General features: G+C 43.3%; 1 protein-coding gene and 1 pseudogene across 1 annotated transcript in view; one reads left to right on the forward strand and one right to left on the reverse strand.

The window, feature by feature from the left end:
- The window catches only part of LOC140203264 (uncharacterized), a 45,220-nt pseudogene that overhangs the window by 20,432 nt on the left and 11,650 nt on the right, over positions 1–13,138 (reverse strand).
- The window catches only part of tspan11 (tetraspanin 11), an 81,536-nt gene that overhangs the window by 2,489 nt on the left and 65,909 nt on the right, over positions 1–13,138 (forward strand). The gene's annotated exons all lie outside the window — the stretch shown is intronic.

Below are 13,138 nucleotides of genomic sequence, written 5' to 3' on the forward strand. Positions count from 1 at the left end.
TGCCTTAAATACACCCAATGACTTGACCTCCACTGCTGCCCGTGGCAACAAATTCCATAGATTCACCACCCTCTGGGTAGAAACATTTCTTCGCATCTCTGTTCTGAATGGGCGCCCTTCAATCCTTAAGTCATGCCCTCTCGTACTAGACTCCCCCACCATGGGAAACAATTTTGCCACATCCACTCTGCCCATGCCTTTCAATATTCAAAATGTTTCTCTGAGGTCCCCCCTCATTCTTCTAAACTCCAAGGAATACAGTCAAAGAGCAGACAAACGTTCCTCATATGTTAACCCTCTCATTCCTGGAATCATTTTAGTGAATCTTCTCTGAACCCTCTCCAACGTCAGCACCTCCTTTGTTAAATAAGGAGCCCAAAACTGCCCACAGTACTCCAAGTGAGGTCTTACCAGTGCCTTATAGAGCCTCAACATCACATCCCTGCTCCTATACTCTATTCCTCTAGAAATGAATGCCAACATTGCATCCGCCTTCTTCACTACCGACTCAACCTGGAGGTTAACCTTAAGGGTATCCTGTACGAGGACTCCCAAGTCCCGTTGCATCTCAGAACTTTGAATTCTCTCCCCATATAAATAATAGTCTGCCCGTTTATTTCTTCTGCCAAAGTGCAGAAACCATACACTTTCCAACATTGTATTTCATTTGCCACTTCTTTGCCCATTCTTCCAATCTATCCAAGTCTCTCTGCAGACTCTGTTTCCTCAGGATTACCGGCCCTGCCACCTATCTTTGTATCATCAGCAAACTTAGCCACAAAGCCATCTATTCCATAATCCAAATTGTTGATGTACAATGTAAAAAGAAACAGACCCAACATGGACCCCTGTGGAACACCACTGGTAACTGGCAGTCAACCAGAATAGGATCCCTTTATTCCCACTCTCTGTTTCCTGCCAATCAGCCAACACTGTATCCACCTATGTAACTTTCCCGTAATTCCATGGGCTCTTGCTAAGCAGCCTCATGTGCGGCACCTTGTCAAAGACCTTCTGAAAATCGAAATATACAACATCCACTGCATCTCCCTTGTCTAGCGGAATCCATGCTGAGTTCTGCCTATCTTGTCATATGCCTCCAGGTAGTCCGTAACGTCATCCTTGACAGTCGATGCCAACAACTTCCCAACCATCGATGTCAAGCTAACAGGTCTATAATTTCCTTTTTGCTTCCTTGCCCCCTTCTGAAATAGCAGAGTGACGTTTGCAATCTTCCAGTCTTCCGGAGCCATGCCAGAATCTATTGACTTTTGAAAGATCGTTGCTAATGCCTCCACAATCTCCATAGCTACTTCCTTCAGAACACGAGGGTGCATTCCATCTGGTCCGGGAGATTTATTTACCCTTAGACTATTCAGCTTCCCGAGTACTTTCTCTGACGTAATTGTGACTGCGCACACTTCTCTTCCCTGCCACCCTTGAGTGTCCGATGTACTGCTGATGTCTTCCTCAGTGAAGACTGATGCAAAATACTCATTCAGTTCCTCCGCCATCTCCTTATCTCCCATTACAATTTTTCCAGCATAATTTTCTATTGGACCTATATCCAGTCTCGCCTGTCTTTTACTCTTTATATACTTGAAAAAGCTTTTAGTATCCTCTTTGATATTATCTGCTAGCTTCCTTTTGTAGTTCATCGTTTCCCTCTTAATGACCTTAGTTTCCTTTTGTAAGCTTTTAAAGACTTCCCAATCTTCTGTCTTCCCATTAATTTTTGCTTCCTTGTCTGCCCTCTCTTTTGCTTTAACTTTGGCTTTGACTTCTCTTGTCAGCCACGGTTACATCCTTTTTCCATTTGAAAATTTCTTCTTTTTTGGAATATATCTGTCTTGCACCTTCCTCACTTCTCGCATAAACTCCAGCCACTGCTGCTCTGTCGTCCTTCCCATCAGTGTCCCTTTCCAGTCAACTCTGGCCAGTTCCTCTCTCATGCCACTGTAATTTTCTTTACTCCACTGAAATTTCCTTCCACTCTACATGGCAGACCAACTGAATAATTACTTTGGTTCTGTCTTCACTAAGGGGGACCTAAATAATCTTCCGGAAATAGTAGGGGACAGAGGGTCTAGTGAGATGGAGGAACTGAGGGAAATACATGTTAGTAGGGAAGTGGTATTAGGTAAATTGAAGGGATTAAAGGCAGATAAATCCCCAGGGCCAGATGGTTTGCATCCCAGAGTGCTTAAGGAAGTAGCCCAAGAAATAGTGGATGCATTAGTGATAATTTTTCAAAACCCTTTAGATTCTTGACTAGTTCCTGAAGATTGGAAGGTGGCTAATGTAATCCCGCTTTTTAAAAAAGGAGGCAGAGAGATACCGGGGAATTATAGACCCGTTAGCCTAACATCCGTGGTGGGGAAAATGCTAGAGTCAGTTGTCGAAGTTGTGATAACAACACATTTGGAAAGCGGTGAAATCATCGGACAAAGTCAGCATGGATTTGTGAAAGGAAAATCATGTCTGACAAATCTCATAGAATTTTTTGAGGATGTAACTAGTAGAGTGGATAGGGGATAACCAGTGGATGTGGTATATTTGGATTTTCAAAAGGCTTTTGACAAGGTCCCACACAGGAGATTAGTGTGCAAACTTAAAGCACATGGTATTGGGGGTATGGTATTGATGTGGATAGAGAATTGGTTGGCAGACAGGAAGCAAAGAGTGGGAATAAACGGCAGTGACTAGTGGGGTACCGCAAGACTCAGTGCTGGGACCCCAATTGTTTACAATATATATTAATGACTTAAATGAGGGAATTAAATGCAGCATCTCCAAGTTTGCGGATGACACGAAGCTGGGCGGCAGTGTTAGCTGTGAGGAGGATGCTAAGAGGATGCAGGGTGACTTGGATAGGTTAGGTGAGTGGGCAAATTCATGGCAGATGCAATTTAATGTGGATAAATGTGAAGTTATCCACTTTGGTGGCAAAAACAGGAAAACAGATTATTATCTGAATGGTGGCCGATTAGGAAAAGGGGAGGTGCAACAAAACCTGGGTGTCGTTATACACCAGTCATTGAAAGTGGGCATGTAGGTATAGCAGGCGGTGAAAAAGGCAAATGGTATGCTGGCATTCATAGCAAGACAATTCGAGTACAGGAGCAGGGAGGTACTACTGCAGTTGTACAAGGCCTTGGTGAGACCACACCTGGAGTATTGTGTGCAGTTTTGGTCCCCTAATCTAAGGAAAGACATCCTTGCCATAGAGGGAGTACAAAGAAGGTTCACCAGATTGATTCCTGGGATGGCAGGACTTTCATATGGTGAAAGACTGGATTGACTAGGCTTATACTCATTGGAATTTAGAAGATTGAGGGGGGATCTTATTGAAACGTATAAAATCCTAAAGGGATTGGACAGGCTAGATGCAGGAAGATTGTTCCCAATGATGGGGAAGTCCAGAACGAGGGGTCACAGTTTGAGGATAAAGGGGAAGCCTTTTAGGACCGAGATTAGGAAAAACTTCACACAGAGAGTGGTGAATCTCTGGAATTCTCTGCCACAGGAAACAGTTGAGGCCAGTTCGTTGGCTATATTTAAGAGGGAGTTAGATATGGCCCCTGTGGCTAAAGGGATCAGGGGGTATGGAGAGAAGGCAGGTACAGGGTTCTGAGTTGGATGATCAGCCATGATCATACTGAATGGCGATGCAGGCTCGAAGGGCCAAATGGCCTACTCCTGCACCTCTTTTCTATGTTTCTATGAAATACCGACACATTGAATTTCGGCGTCTCTTCCTCAAACTTCACAGTGTACTCAATCATGTTATGATCACTGACCCCCAAGTGTTCCTTCACCTCAATCTCTCTAATCACCTCTGGCTCATTACACAATACCCAATCCAGTACAGCCGATCCCCTAGTGGGCTCAACAACAAACTGTTCTAAAAAGCCACCTCGCAGACATTCTACAAATTCTCTCTCTTGAGATCCAGTGCCGACCTGATTTTCACAATCCACTCGCATGTTAAAATCCCCCACAATTATCATAACACTGTCCTTCTGACAAGCCTTTTCTATTTCCTGTTTTAATTTGTAATCCACATCATTGCAGCTGTTTTGAGGCCTGTATATAACTGCCATCAGGGTCCTTTTACCCCTGCAATTTCTTAGCTCAACCCATAAAGATTCTGCACTTCCGATCCTATGTCACCTCTTTCTAATGATTTAATATCATTTCTTACCAATAAAGCCACGCCACCCCCTCTGCCTACCTGCCTATCCTTCTGATACACCGTGTATCCTTGGACGTTCAGCTCCCAATATGATTTAGTTCAACGTGAAATATGATAGGGAAAAAGTAAAGCCTGACATAGCAGTAGTTCAGTGGAATAAGGGAAATTCAAGTGGTATGAGAGAGGAGATGGCTAAACTAAATTGGAAAGAGATGCTAGTAGTGATGTTAGTAGAGCAGAAATGGTGTGAGAATCTGAGAATAATGAGGAAGGAGCAGGATAGATATATTCCAAATACAAAGAAATACTCAAATGGCAAAATAATGCAACTGTGGCTGACAAGGGAAGTCAAAGCTAATGTAAAAGCAAAAGAGAGGGCATACAACAAAGCAAAAATTAGCATGCAGATAGAGGAATTGGAAGCTTTTAAAATCCCACAGAGAGCAATTAAAGATTCATTAGGAGGAAAATCATGAAATATGAAAGCAAGCTGACAAACAATATCAAGGTTGATAGAAAACCTTTCTCAAGTGTATGTATATAAAATTAGAGTGGATATGGGATTGCTAAAAAATGAGGCTGGAGAAATAATAACAGGGGACAAGAGATGGCAGATGAACTAAGTGAGTATTTTGCATCTGTCTTCACTGTGGAAGACACTAGCAGTATGCCAAGTGTTGAAGGATGTGAGGGAAGAGAAGTGAGTGCAGTTACTATTACAAGGGAGAAGGTGCTCAAAAAGCTGAAAGACCTCGGGGTACCTGCTACCTTAACCAGGGTTCTGAAAGTGGTAGCAGTAGAAATTGTGGAGGCATTAGTAATGATCTTTCAAGAATCATTGGACTCTGGCATAGTTCCGTAGGACTGGAAAATTGCAAATGGCAGTACGCTCTTTAAGAAAGGAGGGAGGTAGCAGAAAGGAAATTATAGACCAGTTGGCTTGACCACAGTGATTGGAAAGATGTTGGAGTCGATTGTTAAAGATGATGTTATGGAGTACTTGGTGACACAGGACAAGATAGGACAAAGTCAGCATGGTTTCCTTAAAGGAAAACTTGCCTGACGAACCTGTTGGAATTCTATGAAGAGATTACAAGTAGGATAGTTAAAGGGGATGCAGTGGATATTGTATATTTAGATTTTCTGAATGCTTTGACAAGGTGCCATACATGAGGCTGCTTAACAAATTAAGAGCCCATGGTATTACAGGAAATTTACTGGCATGGTTAGCGCATTGGCAGATTGGTAGGAGGTAGTGAGTGAAAATAAAAGGATCTTTTTCTGTTTTGCTGCCAGTGATTAGTGGTGTTCCGCAGGGATCAGTGTTGGGACAGCTTTTTATACTGTATATCAATGATTTAGATGATGGAAGAGATGGCTTTGTTGCCAAGTTTGCAGATGGTATGAACACTGGTGGAGCGCCAGCTAGTGTGAAGGACACAGGTAGGATGCAGAAGGACTTAGACAGATTAGGAGAATGAGCAAGAAAGTGGCAAATGAAATACAATGTTGGAAAATGCACAGTCATGCACTTTGGTAAAAGAAATAAATATGCGGACTATTTTCTAAATGGGGAGTAAATCCAAAAATCTGAGACTCAAAAGGATCTATGAGTCTTTGTGCAGAACACCCTAAAGGTTAACTCACAAGTTGAGCAGGTGGAGAGGAAGGTAAATGCAATGATAACATTAGTTTCAAGAGGACCTGCATATAACAGCAGGGATGTGATGCTGAGGCTTTTTAAGGCACTGATGAGGCCTCTCCTTGAGTATTGTGAACAATTTTGGGCTCCTTATCTAAGAAAAGGTGTTCTGGCATTGGAGAGGTTCACAAGGATGATTCCAGGAATGGAAAGGTTATCTTACGATGAATATTTGATGGCTCTGGGCCTGTACTCTCTGAAATTTAGAAGGATGGGTGGGGGGATCTCAATGAAACATTTAGAATGTTGAAAGGCCTAGACAGAGTAGATGTGGAAACGATTTTTCTCATGGTGAGCGAGTCTAGGACAAGCAGGCACAGCCTCAGGATAGAGGGCGTCCATTTTGTTGGGTGTATTTAAGGTGGAGATCAATAGGTTTGTGATTGGTCAAGGTCTCTAAGGTTATGGGGAGAAGGCCAGGGAGTGCGGCTGAGGAGGGGAAACTAAAAGGATCCGCCATGATTGAATGGCAGAGCAGACCCAATCAGTCAAATGGCCTAATTCTGCTCCTGTGTCTTATGGTCTTAATTTAAAACCAATAAGGAGACAGTGGACATGCCGGGTTTACATTTGCTGGGATGTTGGAGGCTGAGGGCTGACTTTACAGAGATGTATAAAATTATGAGATGTATAGATAGGACCGATAGAGTTGTGTTTGCAAGACACAAGTTTACAACTAGAGAGCACAGGTTTGAGATGAGGGGGGTGCGATTAAAGGAAATTTGTGGTGTAAGGTTTTTACACAGGTCATCATATGGAATGAGCTGCCAGAGGAATTGGTGGAACTGGGTAGATAGATATTTTATTGATCCCAAAGGGAATTACAGTGCACAGTAGCATTACAAGTGCACGGATATACAGATATACAAATATTAGGAGAGAAGTAAGAAAGAATAAGTCCATAAGAACCTTAAGAAATAGGAGCAGAAGTAAGCCATTTGGCCCATCGAGTCTGTTCCGCCATTCAATCATGGTTGATCCTTTTATCTCCTCCTCAGCCCCATTTCCCAGCCTTCTCCCCGTAACCTTTGATGCATGTCCAATCGGGAACCTATCAATCTCTGCCTTAAATACATCCAACGACCTGACCTACACAGCTGCCTGTGGTAACAAATTCCACAAATGCACCACCGTCTAGCTAAAGGAATTTCTCTGCATCTCCATTTTAAATGGACGCCCCTCTATCCTGAGACTGTGCCCTCTTGTCCTAGACTCCCCCACCATGGGAAACATCCTTTCCACAGCTAATCTGTTTAGGCTTTTCAGCATTCAAAAGGTTTCAATGAGGTCCCCCCTCAGCCTTCTAAATTTCGCCGAGAGTAGACCCAGAGCCATCAAACGTTCCTCGCATAATAACTGTTTCATTCCTGGAATCATCCTTATGAACCTCCTCTGAACCCTTTCCAATGCCAGCATATCTTTTCTTGGAAGAGGAACCCAAATAAATTGAATTGAGTTGACTTTATATCTTACATCCTTCATATACATGAGGAGTAAAAATTGTTACATTATGTCTCCATCTAAATATGCAATGTGCAATCATAGTAATTTATAATAAATAAAACAGTCAATGTAACATAGAATTACACTCGTATCAGCGTGAGTTAATCAGTCTGATGGCCTGGTGGAAGAAGCTATCCTGGAGACTATTGGTCCTGGCTTTTACGCTGCAGTACTGTTTCCCAGATGGTAGAAGCTGGACTAGATCGTGGTTGGGGCCTCTCGGTTCCCAATGATCCTATGAGCCCTTTTTCACACCTGTCTTTGTAAATGTCCTGAATCATGGGAAGTCCAAAACTGCAGATGCACTAGACTGTCCGCACCACTCTCTCCAGAATCCTGCGATTATGGGAGGTACAGTTCCCAAACCAGGCAGTGATGCAGCCAGTCAGGATGCTGTCAATAGTGCCCCTGTAGAAAGTTCTTAGGATTTGGGGGCCTGTACCAAGCTTCCTCAACTGTCTGAGGTGAAAGAGGTGCTGTTGTGCCTTTTTCACCCCACAGCTGGTGTGTACAGACCATGTGAGGTCCGCCGTGATGTGGATGCCGAGTAATTTAAAGCTGTTTACCCTCTTAATCCCAGATCCATTGATGTCAATAGGGGTTAGCTGGCCTTGATTCCTCCTGTAATCCACAACCAGCTTCTTTGTTTTTGTGACATTGAGGGAGAGATGGTTTTCTTGACAGCACTGTGTCAGAAATGATTTTTTCCCTGTAGGCTACCTCGTTATTGTTTGAGATTAGGCCAATCAATGTAGTGTCGTCGGCAAATTTATTTAGCAGAATAGAGTGGTAGGTGGAAACACAGTTATGGGTATACAGGGAGTAAAGGAAGGGACTTAGTACACAGCCCTGAGGGGCTCCTGTGTTGAGGGTCAGAGGTGAGGGTGCCCACTCTTACCACCTGCCGATAAGCTGACAGGAAGTCCGGGATCCAGCTGCACAAGGCAGGGTCAAGGCCACGGTCTCTGAGCTTCCTGTTGAGCCTGGATGAAATTATGGTGTTGAATGCTGAACTGTAGTCCAAGAATAGCATTCTCACATAAGCATCCTTCTTCTCCAGAGGTGTAAGGACGATGTGTAGAGCAGTGGCTATTGCGTCATCTGTCAATCGGTTGTGTTGGTAGGCGAATTGTAGGGGGTCCAGTTTGGGTGGTAGCAAGCTGCAGGTGTAATCCTTGACCAGCCTGTCAAAGCATTTGCTTATTATTGAGGTGAGTACGACAGGCCGTCAGTCGTTTAAGCATGTTACCCTGGTCTTTTTTGGTACAGGGACAATGGTGGATAACTTGAAGCAGGAGGGCACTTTACCCTGGGAGAGGGAGAAGTTAAAAATGTCAGTAAACACACCTGCCAGTTGTGCTGTGCACATTCTGAGTACCTGCCCTGGGATGCCGTCCAGTCCCGCAGCCTTGTGACTGTCCGCTCATTGGAAACAACCCTAACCCTAACCTCAGCCTCAGAGATGACGAGGTTGCAGTTCCTAGTGGTGGTTTTCCTCGGAGGCTCAGAGTTAGCGACATCGAACCGAGTGTAAAAGCGATTGAGCTCGTTTGGGAGAGAGGCTGCGATGTTGGTGGCACCACAACGTTTGGCTTGGCTTTGCAGTCTGCGATGGGATGCAGCCCTCCCCACAAGTCACGTGTGCTGTTCGTTGTGAATCTTGACTCAATCTTGTCCCTGTATTGTTGTTTTGCAGCCTTCTTAGCTTTGCGGAGATCATAGCTGCTTTTTTTGAGCTGATTGCTGGCAGGGTAAGCTCTAAGAAATAAGTTAGCACAAGCAGTCTATCAAGAGCGGGGAGTGGGGGGCGGGGTCATCACTTCCCCAGCTATAGGCTGACCGATTATAGAGCCTAATGGCTGAGGGTAGGAATGACCTCATATAGCGCAGTTATCTTAGGCTATTACTAAAAGTCTTTCTCTGTTCAGCCAAGGTGGCATGCAGAGGATGAGAAACATCGTCCAGTGTGTTCAATTTGACTCCTATAACAAAGCAGGATTTCTAATCAGTTTACTGAGCCTATTGGCATCACCTGTGTTGATTCCATTGCCCCAGCGCACCACTGCATAGAAGATTGTACTGGCGACAACAGACTGGTAGAACATGTGAAGGAGAGGCCTGCATACTCCAAAAAAACCTCAGTCTTCCCAGGAAGTAGAGGCAATTCTTGTCTATGCTCTCCGGTGCCCGCGTGGCCCGGCCGCGCTCTCCGGTGCCCGCGTGGCCTGGCCGCGCTCTCCAGTGCCCATTTTGCTTTCTTTCCTGTGTTGCCGCATACAGAATAAGGACAAGAAATTTAATCCTGCAATTGTATACAACATGATATCAGCCACGGCTGACTTCCACAGATGTGATGGGTGAAATGACTTCCCATGTTATAAATATTTGTTGCTTTTGTGTATGAACTGTCTGGTCTTGAGTACAGGACATACAAATGTGAAGTTTCTTGGTGATACTGAAGTTTGGATAGTCTCTTGTCCATTAAAGACAGAGTTAGAAGAGTGTTGGTCCAGCTGAAGATCCATGACCAGTGTTGTTCTATAAGGATCAGTGCTGGCACCTTTGATGTATGTGATATATATTAGTGATATTGATGAAAATGTAGATGGGTGGATTAGCAAGTTTGGAGATGACACAAAAGATGTAGACACAAGAAATATCAAAGAATACAGCAGGTATTGTTCAATTACAGATATGGGCAGAAAAGTACAGATTGCCAGGTATGATGTCGTAGCTGAAGGATGGCTGTAGTTGGGAGCTGAATGTCCAAGGTTACACATTATATCAGAGGAATAGGAAGATAGGCAGAGGGGGTGGTGTGGCTCTACTGGTAAACAATGCCGTCAAATCAGTAGAAAGATGAGACTTAGGATTGGAAGAAGTTGAATCCTCGTGGGTTTAGTTAAGAAACTGCAAGGGTAAAAGGACGCTGATGGCAGTTATGAACAGGCCTCCCAACAGTGACTGGGAGGTGGACCACAAATTACAACAGGAAATAGAACTCACTTTCTTGAGATCCATTACCAACCTGATTTTCCCAATTGACCTGCATGTTAAAATCTCCTATGACTACTGTAACATGCAAGTTGATTGGGAAAATCAGGTTGGTAATGGATCTCAAGAGAGTGAGTTTGTTGAATGCCCAAGAGATGGCTATTTAGAGCAGTTTATCATTGAGCCTACTAGGGGATCAGCTATACTGGATTGGGTGTTATGTAATGAACTGGAGTTGATTGGGAGCTTAAGGTAAAATAACCCTTAGGAATCAGTAATCACAATATAATTGAGTTGAACTCAAAATTTGTTAAGGAGAAAATAAAGTCTGATGTAGCAGTATTTCAGTGGAGTAAGGGAAATTACAGTGTATGAGAGAGGATTGACCAAAGTAAATTGGAAGGAGCTGCTGGCAGTGATGCTAACAGAGCAGCAATGGTGTGCATTTCTGGGAAAAATGAGGAAGGTGCAGTATACATGTATTCCAAAAATGAAGAAATACTCAAATGGTAAAATGGTACAACTATGGCTGACAAGGGAAGTCATAGACATTGTAATAGTAAAAGAAAGGGCATACAGCAAAGCAAAAATTAGTGGGAAGAGAGAGGACTGGAAAGTATTTAAAAACCTACAGAGAGCAACTAAAAATCATTAGAAGGGAAAAGTTGAAATACGAAAGCAGACTAGCAAATAATATCTACGTGGATAGTAAAAGTTTTTTGAAGTATGTTAAAAATAAAAGAGAAATGAGAGTGGACATAGGACCACTAGAAAATGAGGCAGCAGAAATAATAACAAGGGACAAGGAGATGGCTGATGAACTAAATATTTTGCATTAGTCTTCACTGTGAAAGACACTAGCAGTGTGCCAGATGTAGTGTGTGAAAGAAATGTCTGGAGTTACTATTACAAGAGAGAAGGTGCTCAAGCAGCTAAAAGACCTAAAGGTCCAGAAGAACTGCAGCCTACGGTTCTGAATGACGTAGCCGTAGAGATTGTGGTGGCGTTAGAAATGATCTTACAAAAATTATTGGACTCTTGCATGGTGCCAGAGGACTGGAAAATTGCAAATGTCACTCCATTCCTTTATAAGAAAGGAGGAAGGCAGCAGAAAGGAAATTATAGACTAGTTAGCCTGACCTCAGCGGTTGGAAAGATGTTAGAGTCAATTGTTAAGGATGAGGTGATGAAGTACTTGGTGACACAGGACAAGATAGTACAAAGTCAGCATGGTTTCCTTCAGGGAAAATCCTGTCTGATGAACTGTTGGAATTCTTTGAGGAGATTACAAGTAGGATAGGTAAAGGGGATAGAGTGGATGTTGTATATTTGGACTTTCAGAAAGCCTTTGACAAGGTGCCAAACATGAGGCTGCTTACCAAGTTAAGAGCCCATGGTATTACAGGAAAGTTACTAACATGGATAGAGTATTGCCTGACTGGTAGGAGGCAGCGAGTGGGAATAAAATAATCCTTTTCCGGTTGGCTACAAATGACTATTAGTGTTCTGCAGGGATTGGTGTTGGGACCACTTCTTTTTATGCTGCATATCAATGATTTAGATGATGGAATAGAAGGCTTTGTTGCCAAGTTTGCAGATGATACGAAGATTGGTGGAGGGGCAGGTAGTGTTGAGGATAAAGTAGGATGCAGAGGACTTAAACAGTTTATGAAAATGGGCAAGAAAGTGGCAAATGAAATACAATGTTGGAAAATGCATGGTCATGCACTTTGCTAGTAGAAATAAATGTGCGGACTATTTTTTAAACAGGAAGAAAATCCAAAAATCTGAGATGCAAGGGGACTTGGGAGTCTTTATACAGAGCACCCTAAAGGTTAACTTGCAGGTCGAGTCGGTGGTGAGGAAGGCAAATGCCATGTTAGCACTCATTTCAAGTGGCTTAGAATACATGAGCAAGGATGTGATGCCGAGGCTTTATAAGGTACTGGTGAGGCCTCACTTTGAGTATTGTGAACAATTTTGGGCTCCTTATCTCAGAAAAGATGTGCTGGCATTGGATGATTCCAGGAATGAAAGGGTTATCATACGAGGAACATTTGATGGCTTTGGGTCTGTACTCACAGGAATTCAGAAGGATGAGGAGGGAATCTCATTGAGACTTTTTGAGTGTTGGAAGGCCTAGCAGAGTGGACGTAGAAAGGATGTTTCCCATGGTGGGAGAGTCTAGGAAAAGAGGGCAGAGCCTCAGGGTAGAGGAGCACCCTTTCAAAACAGAGATGCAGAGAAATTTCTTTAACCAAAGGGTGGTGAATCTGTGGAACTTGTTGCTACGTGCAGTTGTGGAGGCCAGCTCATTGGTGTATTTAAGGCAGACATTGATAGGTTCTTGATTAGACATAGCAACTGGGGTTGAGGAAGAGAGAAAAAAAGGATCAGCCATGATTGTATGGTGGAGTAGACTCAATGGGCTAGATGGCCTAATTCTGCTCCTATGTCTTATGGTCTTTTGGTCTAAGTGGCAAATGGAGTTCAATCTGGGCAAGTGTGAGGTGCTGCATTTTGGGATGTCAAATGAAAGGAGAAAGTACACAGATAACGGTAGGCACCTTAAAATGGTAAATTAATTTATTATTGTCACATGTACCAAGGTATAGTGAAAGCTTGTCTTGCAAACCATTCACATAGATCAAATAATTTCAATAGTATGTTGAGGTACAATGAGGTTAATCAATAACAGAATGCTGAATAAAGTGTTATAGTTACAGAAAAAGTGCGGTGCAGGG

Source organism: Mobula birostris, chromosome 9, assembly GCF_030028105.1.
Source record: "Mobula birostris isolate sMobBir1 chromosome 9, sMobBir1.hap1, whole genome shotgun sequence".
In the NCBI taxonomy this organism is placed as follows: domain Eukaryota; kingdom Metazoa; phylum Chordata; class Chondrichthyes; order Myliobatiformes; family Myliobatidae; genus Mobula; species Mobula birostris.